This window comes from Chelonoidis abingdonii, chromosome 1, assembly GCF_003597395.2.
Source record: "Chelonoidis abingdonii isolate Lonesome George chromosome 1, CheloAbing_2.0, whole genome shotgun sequence".
Taxonomy (NCBI): Eukaryota; Metazoa; Chordata; order Testudines; family Testudinidae; genus Chelonoidis; species Chelonoidis abingdonii.
Genome location: NC_133769.1, coordinates 207841270 through 207855088, shown reverse-complemented (window position 1 = coordinate 207855088; position 13819 = coordinate 207841270). Strand labels below are relative to the sequence as shown.

Below are 13819 nucleotides of genomic sequence, written 5' to 3'. Positions count from 1 at the left end.
TCCCTACTGGATATGGTTTGTGTTTTCCATAATGCTCGATGGTTCCTTTGTGTTGATTATAGCTGAATGATATTTCATCTTTCCACTGTAATTAATGTATAGCACATTTGGCTCTGATGCATCCTCATGATTAGGTGTGACTTGAAGCTTTGAGACAACTCTGGCTTTTTTTAGCTTGCTCCCAGGGAAATTAACATGTATTTTGTTTTACACTAGACACAAAATCAGTATTTCTTGGCTTTGTGGCGTAGTGTTGACTTGATGTTTTTTTAAAAGGAAATTCTGTTTGCTATAGAATTTTTTGTTTTGGGTGTCATAATCTGTTTGTTGGGTTGTGATTGTTTTCTAGTGATGAAGTTAGTTATGGAGTAAAAGAAATCTCGAGTTACATTCATTTTGGTTCTTTTAAATGATATGTGCAATTGACTCCTATATTTCAATAATATTTTTGTACCAGGTATGCCTATAGACAACATTTGGAAGTTTTCACAGTGTGAAAGCTAATATACTATCCACAGACATAATATAATAAACTTTTTGATGTATGCCAAATATATTTATGCATATATTGATGTTAAACTGTATGTTTATAAAAATAACTATCTGCACTGCTGTGTATACAGAAAATTTACTTTGCTGTTAGAAAACTGCAAACTGTCACGAAAATAATTGAATTTTCTAGTTAGGACTCCGCAAAACGTCTACAGTATGTACTGAAAGTATGTATAGATGCAGCAAAGATCTCATCTGAAAAAAAAAAAAAAGAAGACTCCCATTGAACTGATTTAACCTCACAAACAGGTCTAGGAGTGAAATCGTGGCCCCACTGAAGTCAATAGTGGGAGTTCTACCATTGATTTCAGGGGAGCCAGGATTTCACTGTAGCAATCCAACATTTTCTAGCTAATAGTATGTAAGAAATCCATAGAACAACATACGTGTATAGAGACTGTATCACATGGAAAGTTCATGTTGTTGTACTACAGCTGAAATGTGTATTATGTGGATAAACACAGAATACATCTGCTATTATATGCTCAAGTAAATGATGTACATGGACAGGATGTGAAAGTACAGCTGTTGAGTATTGCAGCAATGGGACAATAATCAGAGCTAAATGTCAGTGCATTGTATATTAAGAATGTGTTTATACTATGCTACAGTATGTGCTGAAGTGAGCTGAAGATTGTAAGTTCCTAGGTTAACCACCCTCCATTTTGGATAAACGTGGTGCTGATAGAAATGGAATTCTTTGTTTCTATATATCTTGTTTTCTAAATGTGACTTCCTGTCTCTGGTAAAACTATTGTTTAAAAGGTTTTGTCCCTTCATAGATATTTTTGAGACAATATGAAAATAGATTCGTTTGGTACAGAAATGTTGTATTTTTAAGTGATCAGTCACCTTGTCCACTGATATGGGTATAGTTTAAGTGCACTAAATTACTTTAGTCCATTTTTTTTTACATTGTCCCATGTGGGCTGTGATCCAACTATCTGATAGTCATGGGTAGAAACCTGCACCCATGCAGACTGCCATTGAACACAAGGACCTGCCTCCCCGGATCCAGTTATAGTAGTTGAGACTCTGGGATCGCAAATAAAATATAGATGATGTGATTTGTGGTCATGCATTAAAGAACAGGATTGAGCCATTAAATGTTACAAATATCTTCATTATTATTGTAACCTGTTAAAAGAATATATAATACAATTAAAATTACCAAACAGATAATTACATGGGTTTCTGTTTAATTTTTATTAATCTTAAAATAGTCTATTAAGCTAGATAATTTAATATTATTAAAAGGTCCTTCATTCTCAATTATCAGGTCAGAACATCTTGAAAAATTTCATCAATGTGAGTTGTCTCCTCACAGCCTGATTCCTACCCTCTTGGAACACCACCACATCTTTGGATGGCTCAATTTTCCTCATAATTCTGAAATCTAGAGTACAATATATGTTTCTGCAGCCTCTTCCCTACTATTGTAGAGGGAAATGCTGCTCCTCTGGATGCCACAATGACTACATAGTACATAGAAACAGTTTACCTAGTTAGTCAAGCCTCTGCCTTCAACATCTGTCCTTCTAGTGACTGAAAGATGATTAGGGGTATGGAATGGCTTTCATATGAGGAGCAATGAATAAGACTGGAACTTTTCAGCTTGAAAAAGAGATGACTAAGGGGAAATATGATTGCAGTCTATAAAATCATGACTGGTGCAGAGAAAGTAAATAAGGAAGTGTTATTTACTCATAACACAAGAACTAGAGGTCACCCAATGAAATTAATAGGCAGCAGGTTTAAAACAAACAAAAGGAAGTATTTTTTCACACAACACATAGTCAACCTGTGGAACTCCTTGTCAGAGGATGTTGTGAAGGCCAAGACTATAACAGGCTTCAAAAAAGAGCTAGATAAATTCATGGAGGATAGGTCCATCAATGGCTATTAGCCAGGATGGTGTCTCTAACCGCTGTTTGCCAGAAGCTGTGAATGGACGATGGGGGATGGATCACTTGATGATGACTTGTTCTGTTCATTCCCTCTGGGGCACCTGGCACTGGCCACTGTTGGAAGAGAGGATACTTTGGTCTGACCCAGTATGGTCATTCTTATGTTCTTATGAAGGAACATAATAATAGTCCTTTATTGATCAGCTGGGCCTAAAGATTTTTTCTCATAGGACTTTTGACTTTTTTAATTGATGAAGTGGCATCCATTAAAAATCTTCTTCTCATCCCAAAGCATCTTTATAGACACAGATAGCAGTACAGTATCACCATTCATTCCTGTCTGTGTCTTGTTCCTCCATTAAATCCAGTCTCGTTATGTCCCTAGAAGAAAAAAAGTATGGATCTGCATTTCCGTGAGCTGGATAGAGTGGATTGGCCTAATAAGCCTTTACATCTGGAATTTATTTGTTTTAAAAACAGTACAGCAAGCCTTTTAAAAATGAAACTTAATACATTTATCGTGGCTCTGATCCTACAATAGTATATCTGAAAAAAAATTGTGTGCAGTCACAAAGCAAGTAAAAACTATCTATTAAAACTGATGCTCTTTAAAAGGTTGTTTAGTGTATCTTGCTATATCATATAAAATAATTTAGAGAATCTAATTTCTGAGGTTGTCACAGTACAGATCAAATATAAAGTCTATATTTAATTACAGTTGTTCTGATGAACTTCTCAGTATCAGTGTTAAAGGGAGGCAGGGAACATCAGTCCAGTTTAACTAGAATGACTGTAGGATTTGCTGTTTACTATCACAGTACTTTAGCAGCAGCTTAATAGTGCTAGCTTTTTAAAAAGCTGACGCGTTTTATGAGACAATTGCCTTGATTTTTCTCCATGATCAATTCAACAATAATATGGCCATGAACTCAAATGGTGGATATTGATTGACCTCAAAGGCTTGGATTCCCAGTGCTGATTAATAGGATGCTAAGACATAACAGGATTATTGATCTGTTTTCCACTAGTGATCAATATTTTGAGGGAAAATGTATACTAACATAAGTACCAAATATGAGAACAACTTTCCTATATGTGTCTGATCAACTTTTGTGAAGTGTTGAAAAGAAAGAGGCAATAGTATGTTTTTGCATCTGACAATTTAATATTAAAACATTAGTGACAGGATAGGATTATGGCTGATTATCAGTGAGTAGTGGATGGCATCAGAAAGGAAAGTTAAAATGAGCAGAAACCATTACAAGGAATCTGCTAGGGATGTATATTTACTGGAGATTATCACAGACTGTATTAGACAAAATGTCATGGAAACAGTGGGATAAAACTAAGTATACAATATGGTGAAAGGAAGAAAGTTGAAAATCTCCCATAAGGATTATCTTTTGAAGAACACACAAGTAAGACAGCAAGCGTAGACCCATGGAGGGAAGTGTGAGACTTCCTAAAAAAGATAAACAAGCCAGCATGCTAACAGGTGCTGCATGTTCTAGGTTTAGAAGAGTGATTTTTGCTTTTTTATTGGTTACACTTGCATACAGTCCTTTCAGATATAATCTAGAGTGAACATTTCAGATGCTAAAATATATGGAGACCCCATCTTGAATTTTAGAATAAAGGGACTTGCAAATGAGCCATAATCCTTGTTTCAGATGCTCTGCTATTACACAGTATGTTAGGTGTCCCTTTTTCTATGTAAAACCAACTCTCTGCTTGCTTGCTTGCTTTAAAAGCATTGCTGCTCATTATATATACCAAAATCTAGTTTTTTAGAAGAACACTTAGGAAATATGTCTTAGCTCAGACAGTAGGAGCTTTGTTGGTTTCATAATGATGCAACGTGCTGGACATCTGTAACTTTATAATCTATTGGGTAGATTCTGCTTTTGGTTGTGCATAAGGAGGTCCCACTGAAGTCATCTGAGAGCAGAAAGCTGCCTATAGAAACTTTAGTGTGTAATAAAGATATAATGCACAGGACTGCTGGTAAGAAAGTTTCCTGGTTCTGGTGTCATGCCATGGATCAGGGTTAGTGCAAAGGTGTGGAGGTAGAAGGCCACTAGAAGGCATCCCCAGAAGATAGGCCTGGACCTTATCTGGAGCTCTGTCGCTAACAGATTCCCCTTCATTTAAAGCAATAGTTGCCTGTTTAATAAAAATAGTGAATATGTGTCATGAAAACTTTTTTCCACAATTTTTTCAATGAAAATTTAAAATAAAATCAATTTTAGAAACTACAAACAGAAAAAATATATCCATTCAGACAAGCATTTGCTCATCCATCTTTCCTAGCACTAACAATTCTTAATCACTTTTCCCCTGTAGTACAGGCCTTGCCTAACAACATTTGAAATGGGAAAAACAGGAAACTGTACAATAGTTTGGAGCAATTTTAGAGGGACTTGCACTTGTGTCTTTGTAAGTATTATAGCTAGATCTTTGAGACCCACACATGCTTTCTAGTGAATCATGTCTTGCAGGTCACACTCAACATGAAAACTTAAGTAATCCTTTGTTGTAAATCTTGTCATGTGACTACTAGCTAACTTTGTACATACAAAGTTTCTTCTGAGTCCTTACTGTTTTCCCTCATGAAATTACCTCCACAGATTGCCACTCCATTAGAATCTGGCACTGTGCTGTGTTGATTTTGCAACTACTGAAAACCATTTTTCCAGAAGAGCCTAAAGAATGCAGTAAAGCACATTTGTGCAGTGACAACTGAAAACAAAATGTAATGCATGGTGCTGTTGTGTTTTCCGCTGCCACTGCTGCCCCACCCCCCATCCTCTGCATTCATTCACCAAAAGGGGACTAATGCTTGGTCCTGGTCTCTGCTCAGTTCCGAACTGTTGCTCTGTGTACTTCAGGCTGCCCCAACAAACAGCATAGCCAGATGGGGAAGAGGACAGGCAAAGGCAAAATAGTCATTGATTCTCTCAGGGGTGGGTGGGTAAAGAGTAGCTCCATATCCCTTCAATTGTTGATCAGTTCCTGGGATGAGTGGAGGACAGGAGTGGTGACTGAAAGGGGATTATTAAAAGGGGTGAGTGTAAGAGAACAGTGAAGGGACAAGGAAGGAGAAGATTAAGTGGGGAAAAGTGAGGAAAAGAGTGGAAGGGAAAAGGTTAAATAAACTGTAATTGTATTGAGAGAACCTGTCTTTCTGGGGGTTACAGTGGTATGAGACACAAAAAAATTGAAACTTTATCTGCTTTTTCTATAATATTCAACAGACAAGAGAAAGCAGACACTGAAAAGACAGCAGAAAGGATGTACTATGATATGCATTAGAAGAAAATGGAAGTAAAAAGAGAAAATATATACACAAAACAGCTCAATAATGTTGTCTATAAAAATCTTTATATTAAAATATTTGCAATATTACATTTTTGAAGGGGTAGCTGTGTATAATCTAAACACACACATTCTTTATATCTTTTCTTGGTTTATTCTGAATACCACGCTAGCTAGATGATGAGAACTGTGAGGGTTTTTTGAGATTTTAATGGACCTGTGTAGTTTAATGAGGTTAACAAGAGGTGCATGGACCCTCCTGTGTAAATTCCCCCATTTTTCCTGTCTAATAACAAACCTTGAAAGGATCTGAGTTGTTTGAAAAATATAATAACTTTAAAAAGGTACAAAAAGAAGAGGGACAGTATTTATTGTGGGGATTTAATTAGCAGTGAAAGAATAGCAGCTTTGAATGAAAGGTATAGAACTATGAAAGGTAAACAAGTCCCTGAAGGGCTTTGATTGACACAAGGATGACAGCTGTTGAGTCTTTGAGCCTCTGCACTTTCCATGGGCCATAAATAAGACACAGTGGACCAAGGCTTGAGAATGTGTCACTGATACACAATGACCTGCATTTAATGTAATGAATTGCATAATTTACACTACATTCTTTAAGTCTTATCTTTAGAAAGCTCCAAGGGTTCTTGGATCTCTTTCCACCAAGAGTTCTATGAATTGCAATGACTGATGGTCAGCAGTCCTGTTTGCCAGTAGTTACCACATAGTGGTATCTAAGATCTGTACTTATATTTGGAGATCATGGCAGCATCTCAAAGTCCTTGGGGTGATTATTTTCTCCTTAATAGTGAGCGCTGTGCAGGGCTAAAATAGGTTAAATTTTCTGATGAATATTATTCATGAATGTAGATAGTTTTCTATATAAATTAGTCCTTTAGAAATATTGTCAATATAGAAGATGGTCCCACATACAAAGATGAGATCCAGATTTAAATGCATCCAAAATTCACCCATTTCTCTCTAACAATCAACAGCCATATAACATAATTTCAAATGTTCTAGCTCTAAGATTTTTCATTGTCCAAGCTGAACAGAATAAAAATCTAAATTGCTAGACCTAATGTTGACAGTAAAAGAGGTTTAAACATATGTAGAGTTTTTGAATAATCTAACATAATATCAATAATGCAGCTAAGGAATTAAAATAGTCTTTTAAATTGTAATACTATACAGAAAAATGCCACAACCAGACTCCTCCTCCCTTTTTTTTTTTCCAGGGCATGATTTCAAGAGTTGCTGAGCACCTGCAACTTCTCTTGATTGCTAGTGATGTTAATAGGAAGTTCAGACGCTCAGCATTTTTCAGGATTGGACCTTAAGTTTGCTGCAACAGCAATGTGTTTTCCAAGCTTTATGCAGATTGTAAAGCTCACTCATTTCTAAAACTGATATTGCTTCTTAGCTTTCTCTTCAATAAAGTTATTTTCCTAAGGAACCATTAGGGAAAAGTAACGTACTGCATTATTTAAAAAATGCGTGGTTATTGCATTTGCAACTTTTTCTACGTTGGGTAGTAGTGTTTAAAGAGGGGATTATCACATTATAGAAATTAGAGATGGGAAGGATCTATTAGGTTTTGTATACCTCTCCTGCCAATCCAAGTTTGTGATATGTTCTCCTCTGACTATGTAGTTCAGTTTTAGCTGACTCAAGCAATGTCGTTTCCCCCATTCGTTGGAGAATCTTCCCACTGGCTGATATACAGTATCTATTCCATTTATGTTTTCCATTACATTGTATGATAATCTGAGAACCATGCTAAACTGTGGGTGGGGGAGGATATGTCTAGATACGAGTGTGTCAATAGCAGAGGACACAGGAAGGAATAATGTGTCACATGACTTTCTGCTACTTGGTCCTTGAGTTGGCTATGGTGTTCATAAGGAAGCCTTGGAATTTAACTGGAATTGTTAATCTTTGATGACACACCATGGTGACTAATGTTTCCTGTTTGTGAATTTGGGTTATGATGTCTGATTGGCGGAGTTAGTGATCCGATCAAGATAGAGATGTACTTCCATCTCCTATATCCACTTTTAGATTAAGATGTGAGCAATTACATGTGTTGATCAGGCAATTCATGGTCTATAGATGTACAGAAAATTTTGGACCTTTGTATCAGATGTGTCATCTCCATGGGCCTGAAGTTTCCTAAGGCAATGAGTTTTTGGGACTCTTCCACAGTCTCTCTCAGCTTTTCTGTGAAAACCTTCATGATCTGGAGGTCAGTTGTTTGGCATGACTTTTAACTTAGATTTTGTTGACTTGCAAATAAAGGATACACTTGAAATATTCTGACTTTTTTCCCAGGAAAGATTCTTCTTCTTTAGGAGTGAGACAGCTACTCTGTTTCAATGCATTTTGGGCCTGGTCTAAAGTTCACTGAAGTCAATGGGAGTCTCTCTGTTTACTTCAGTGCATTTTGGTTCTGACCCTCTAACATGATGATGTCTGGAGTAGCCTGGAGGGATGCTATGGACTAGTACCAGGTCCGCAGTCATCTAATCATGTTTTGATAATGTAGACAAAGGGAAAGAGGGTTCATTGGATTTACGATCATGGATATTGAATGTTTTTTTACTGTAGAGCTAGCATTGCAGAGAGAGCATATGTGCAAGAGGTGGGATGGGAGCTGTGAGAGCAGTGTTTTGTTTTGTGTTTCTTAGAGTGGCTACAGATGGAGTGGACGTAAGTAGTACAGTTATTTTCTTTCCAGATAATAGCTGACCTTTCAGACTTTTCACCCCCAGCCCCTTCTTCCTTTTAGTATTGGGAATGTGGATGGATGCCTGTGGGAGGTTGGAGCAGGAGGCAAGGGATTGATCAGAAAGGGATGTGTAGACAAGTGGACTCACCCCTGTGGCACACCTCCTGCTGGTGACTTTCGGGAATTAGCTCTTCCAGCTTCAGAGTGCCCTCTGCAGGCCGGTGATCCGCCTGTTCTCTGGGCCCCGTGTCCCTCACGGACCTGGTGCCCTTGTACCTGGGGTGCTGCTCCCTAGCAGTAATCCCCTCTCTTTCTTTGGGTCTCCCCCTCCCAGGGGAACCCCCACCCTCTATCCTCACCTCACCTCAGTATATGGCTACTGCTAGTCATTGTCTAGCCGCACAGCCTGGGGCAGGCTATAGTATCAGCCTACTCATCGCTGGCAAGGTTGGGTTTGGACCTGCTGCCTTGGCCTACCCCTGGGCTGCCCGCTGTAACCCCCAGTACCTCTTGGCCTTATGCTAGGCTGCAGCCTGGGGCTTTCCAGGCTGGAACTCACCAACTCCTCTGCCTTTCCCCAGCCCTGCTCCACTCAGGTACCCTGTCTCTATCTCCCTGTAGCCAGGCCCTTCTCCCTCCATAGGCAAAGGGAGACTCCTGAGCTCCTGGCTCCCAGCCTCTTTATACAGGCCAGCTGTGTCCTGATTGGGGCATGGCCCAGCTGCAGCCACTTCCCAATCAGCCCAGTTTAGCAGCTCCCAGCCACAACCTTCCCCTAGAGCTGTTTTAAGCCCTTCAGGGCAGCAGCGGGGTAACCACTCTGCTACAGGATGTACCAAAAATCCAGGGAGCAGAAATCTGCCCCACTTTTGGTTACTTTATCTGTATTACACTAAGTGAAAGGACACAGCTGTGGGTGAAGGTACTGTAGATATTTCAGTACTGAAGAGTGTCTAGGAAGCAAATGGCACTTTTTTTAGTTATTTTCCTTTTCCCTCATTTAAATCTTTCCACCCCATCTCTTCCCTCTTTCTTCCACAGCCTTTTTTTTTTCTTTTTCCTTTTAAAGGTAAGGAGCATAGGAGTATTGACAGGATTTGAATGTCTCTGGGTGAGGGATCTTGCACAAAAGGAGGGGAAGAAGAGGTGGCATGAGTACCTTGGAGAGGAGAAGGGGCACTGCCCTTTCTTCCTCCTTCGAGTGAGGAAAGAGAAATAGTGAGGATCTTCTTCCTGGGTCAGGTCTTCAAATATTAGGAAGGTTTTCCTGACACTCAGTCTCTATATATCTTTCTAATTTAATCCCGTTCCTCCTCGTTACAACACTCTCCCTTTATTGTATCACCATCCTTGGAATATTAATAGGCAATTACATGCCACACTCCCTAGTCATTATTGCCTCACCAAATATAAATATATGCATAATAATTAGTTTTTCCAAATGACTGAGTCCTTTCAGTCCTTAATCAATTTTATTTCTCTTCAGGTTCTCCTTCCAGTTTTGTCCACATCTTTCTGGTACTGAAAGGCCCAGAAAGTAGCACCATGTTCTAGGGCCTGACCTGTGCCAAAAAGAAAGGTGCTTTCACCTTCTCAGACTATTGCATGATGATTCTAATATATGGTCTATGGCGATGCTGCAGTACAGTATGTATGGGATAACCCTTCATGGAGCTCAGCACAGGCCTAGCAGCCTGTTGCGCAATACATCACGTTACAAGACATGAGTGCCAAACTGTATTGAGTTTTGGTTTTGATTTTTTTGGGCTATCTTATTATTTTGTACACTGATGTTTTATTTGATATCCACAGTCACAAATAGGTACTTCCAGCAATGTTTCTGTCTCTCACTGGAAATAGCTACACATTGGATTATTTTCTCCCAGACGTACCTGAATTTATCTGTATTTTTCCAGGTTAAATAACATATTATTGCCTGCCAGATTTTTCTTGCAACTCTGTCTCCCCGTCCTCTGTCCTCTTTCTGGAGCTCATAGCATTGCCAAATATTCTGTACTCTTAATTAACATGGTGTTTACCCCTCCCCTTCACTGGATCTTTATTAAAGATATGAATTAAGATAGAATGGACTATTAAACTTCACAGTCGCTCACTGGACTCCTTTCCTGTACCAGACACATTGCATTCTATTATTTCTCTTTATTTACAATTCCTCAGACAGTTTTTGATCCATGAGACTTTGCTTATGTGTTCAAGGCACTGTCCAAGACTTTAATTTGTGCACATGAGACCCTGTCCAAGCCTATAATTTCTGCATGGGCTCTACTCATTCAAGCCCCAATCCCATGATGTGTAATACAGATGCGGATGGGTGTGCTCATCTGTGTGGATCTAGCCCTAACTTTGCAATTCTATCAAAAGTAGTGATCATACCATTATTTTTTTTTATTATCCCATGCTGTTAGCTGCTTATGGATCTTGTTACCCTCCTAGATATTTATGTAATTTTATATATGTTGGTGAATAGATACTGAGTATCCTCTGGGTTTTCAAGATGATTCCAACAAAATTCTGAAAGTGACATGAGAAAAACATCCTGTGATTACTGATGGATTTGATATGAAGGGATGAAATTGACGTATCAGCTCATTCATTTTAATGAAATAATGCCTTACTGCTCAGAAACTATTACACCATAAAGCTGTTGTCCTATAAAAATTTGATTTTTATTTTTTAATAATTTTAATGGATAATACCAATGCTTATTTTAAAGCATTTTCCCCTATTATTTATTTATTTATTTAATTTTTCACAGTTGTGGGAAATTATTGGGAGTGGGTGTCAGACAAAAATTATGTAATGACAGCAGACATTGAGTTTCAAAAAGTTAAAACTTTATAACTATTAAAACATAAACTGTCAACATCATATGTCAAAATACACAAAGTAAATATCTTTAAGTCAAACTCTTAAGTTCTCAAACAGCATTTTGCTTACTTTGCCTATCTGTAAATTTCTATTATCATTGGTGGAAATGTATATGTATTGATTGATGTGTGTATGGTGAAACTGGCTTTTAGTGATAAATATCTGTGGTTTAGCTGTGATTTCAAAGTGGTAAAATGTAGACACTTTCACTAGCAATGATGTCTGACCTGTTTTTTATTTTGATATGGAGTGAATTCATAACAACTGACATTGACATTGATTAAGCTTGAAATGGTATTTTCTGGTGAAGTTTTTTGACCAGTCTAACTGGTTGAAGTAAAATAATTCCATTAATGGGTGTAGTACTGTTGCCATGGATAAACCTTTCAATGTTCAGAGGTTCAGACAGACAGACATCCAAAATTCAGATGCTTACTCTGATCCATCCATCTCTCTTGAGAGTCAAAATTGAACTGAAAAAGATCACTAGAAAATCAGTTCTGTTGAGATATCTGGTACCTCCTGATTTCACTCTGGCTAAAAATATCATAAGAACAGCTTTTCTTCTGTTTCTTCACTTTGATCTCCAAAATACAGACCCCAATAAAATATGTATATTTGTTCAGTCTAAGTTTTAGATGATGAGTCATTACTTAGGAATATAGGTCATTTTGTAACCAGTGGTCTGTGCAATAATTACAAGAACTTCTTACTCCTAATTTTCTGGGAGAAGAACTATCCTCCTGCTTGATGATAATTGATCATCCTGTGTATACACAATAACAGTTAAAACTTTTTGGCATTCAGTAAGAGGCTGTCCCATTTTTTTTTCTAGTGATTTGTTAGAAGAATTGAATCTGTTGGCTTTCTTGTAGGGGAAACTCTAAACAACTATTTTAATACAAAGAAATGCATTATACTGTCAGTATATTTCTCAGCTTTTAGGCTACTGCTTTTTTAGTTCATATCTGCCCAATTAGAAACAAAGAGTGTTTGTTTTTATCATGCACTCAAATGCTATTTATGTTGAACTACTAAAAATGTTTACTCTAGGCCACAGAGACCAACATGATGCCATACTTTCAGCTGACAGAGTAGTATGATCCACACAGACCTGTCAACAAAAGCAGGTCAGCAGGATTGTGCAAGGAAAAAAAATCAATAAATCTTTGAATTAATCATGCAGCTGCCGGAGAGAATTATGAGTGCATGAAATGAAGTATGTAGGTATATATCTATGGCAACTATTTTTTTTTCTATCTCAGTTCAGTCTTTCTTTCTGTGCTTATCTGTTTTTTTTTCTATTTTAATGGTCCTGTGTCTATTCCAATATGTTCTTCCAACATTCAGAATCCATTTAAAACCATCTAATCAAATTCAGTTCACAGAAAAATGTGTATTAACTTTCTCTGTACTGCCATTTTTCTCCATCTGAATTTTATTCAAATTGATAATAATTAATACAAGAATTTTAGCTTGATATAAAGCGAAGATTTTTCCATCTCGTGCAGTAAATTGGACTGAAAACAACTGATGCTTCATTGCACAGAAGAGTTAAAAATTCATGTCTGCACTGCTGATGTCTCAGGTGAGCCACTGTCCTCATGTCTAATTGAGCACTTCTGCGGCAGTGCAGTGGGGTATGAGCTTTGACCTCTCAGGAGAAAAAAAATCCACACCTGTGCATGAATAGCAACCCAATTTCCCCATCTGAGTAGGCTGTTCTGAATAGTATATCACAGACAATCACAATCAGTAAGCTTGATTTCTAACTGTGTGTATTTGAGCCCTGGCTTCCAAATCTGGATTACTGTCAGAAGCATGGGAAACTTTTTATATATATATATAAAAGTAGGGAGGGAGGCACTGTGGAGAATAATTTGATGCTAGTGAAATTTATGAGCTGATTGAAACTAATTATGAATTAACATATTCATCTTTTCAATAGATCTTTGTGGTCTAGATTATAAACTTTAGTTTCATCAGATTTTTTTTTTTTTGAAGGATTTATCCTTAATTACACTGCAGTGGTTTTAGGTGGATCATTCCATATATCTTCCTCTAGCAAAAACTTAAGCTTTACTGCTGCCCTGGTTTTGAGTCTGGTAACATGGACAGCTGATAAAATTAATGCTCCAGGGTCTTTAAATCCTACTGTCAGCCTGCTTTGAGGAAGAGACTCTCCCACCTCCCCACTCCACACACGACATATATCTACTTCTGGAAAATATAGCATGTACAACCAGTAGGACGTTATCTCTGGCTCTCTGCCTAAGGATCAAGTCTGGCTAAATTCCATTTGGGGAATGGCCCAGCACTTGATGTTCACTCTCACTGTACATTCAAATTAATTTTCCTCTTTTATCCATGGGCTTTCTTTTCAAATAGATGGTGATACTCATAAATTCCCTGAGAACGATCACCCTGC

At 37.8% G+C, this 13819-nt stretch overlaps 1 protein-coding gene across 3 annotated transcripts in view; it reads left to right on the top strand.

Annotated features, from left to right (window-relative positions):
- The window catches only part of DSCAM (DS cell adhesion molecule), a 665984-nt gene that overhangs the window by 101931 nt on the left and 550234 nt on the right, over positions 1–13819 (top strand). The gene's annotated exons all lie outside the window — the stretch shown is intronic.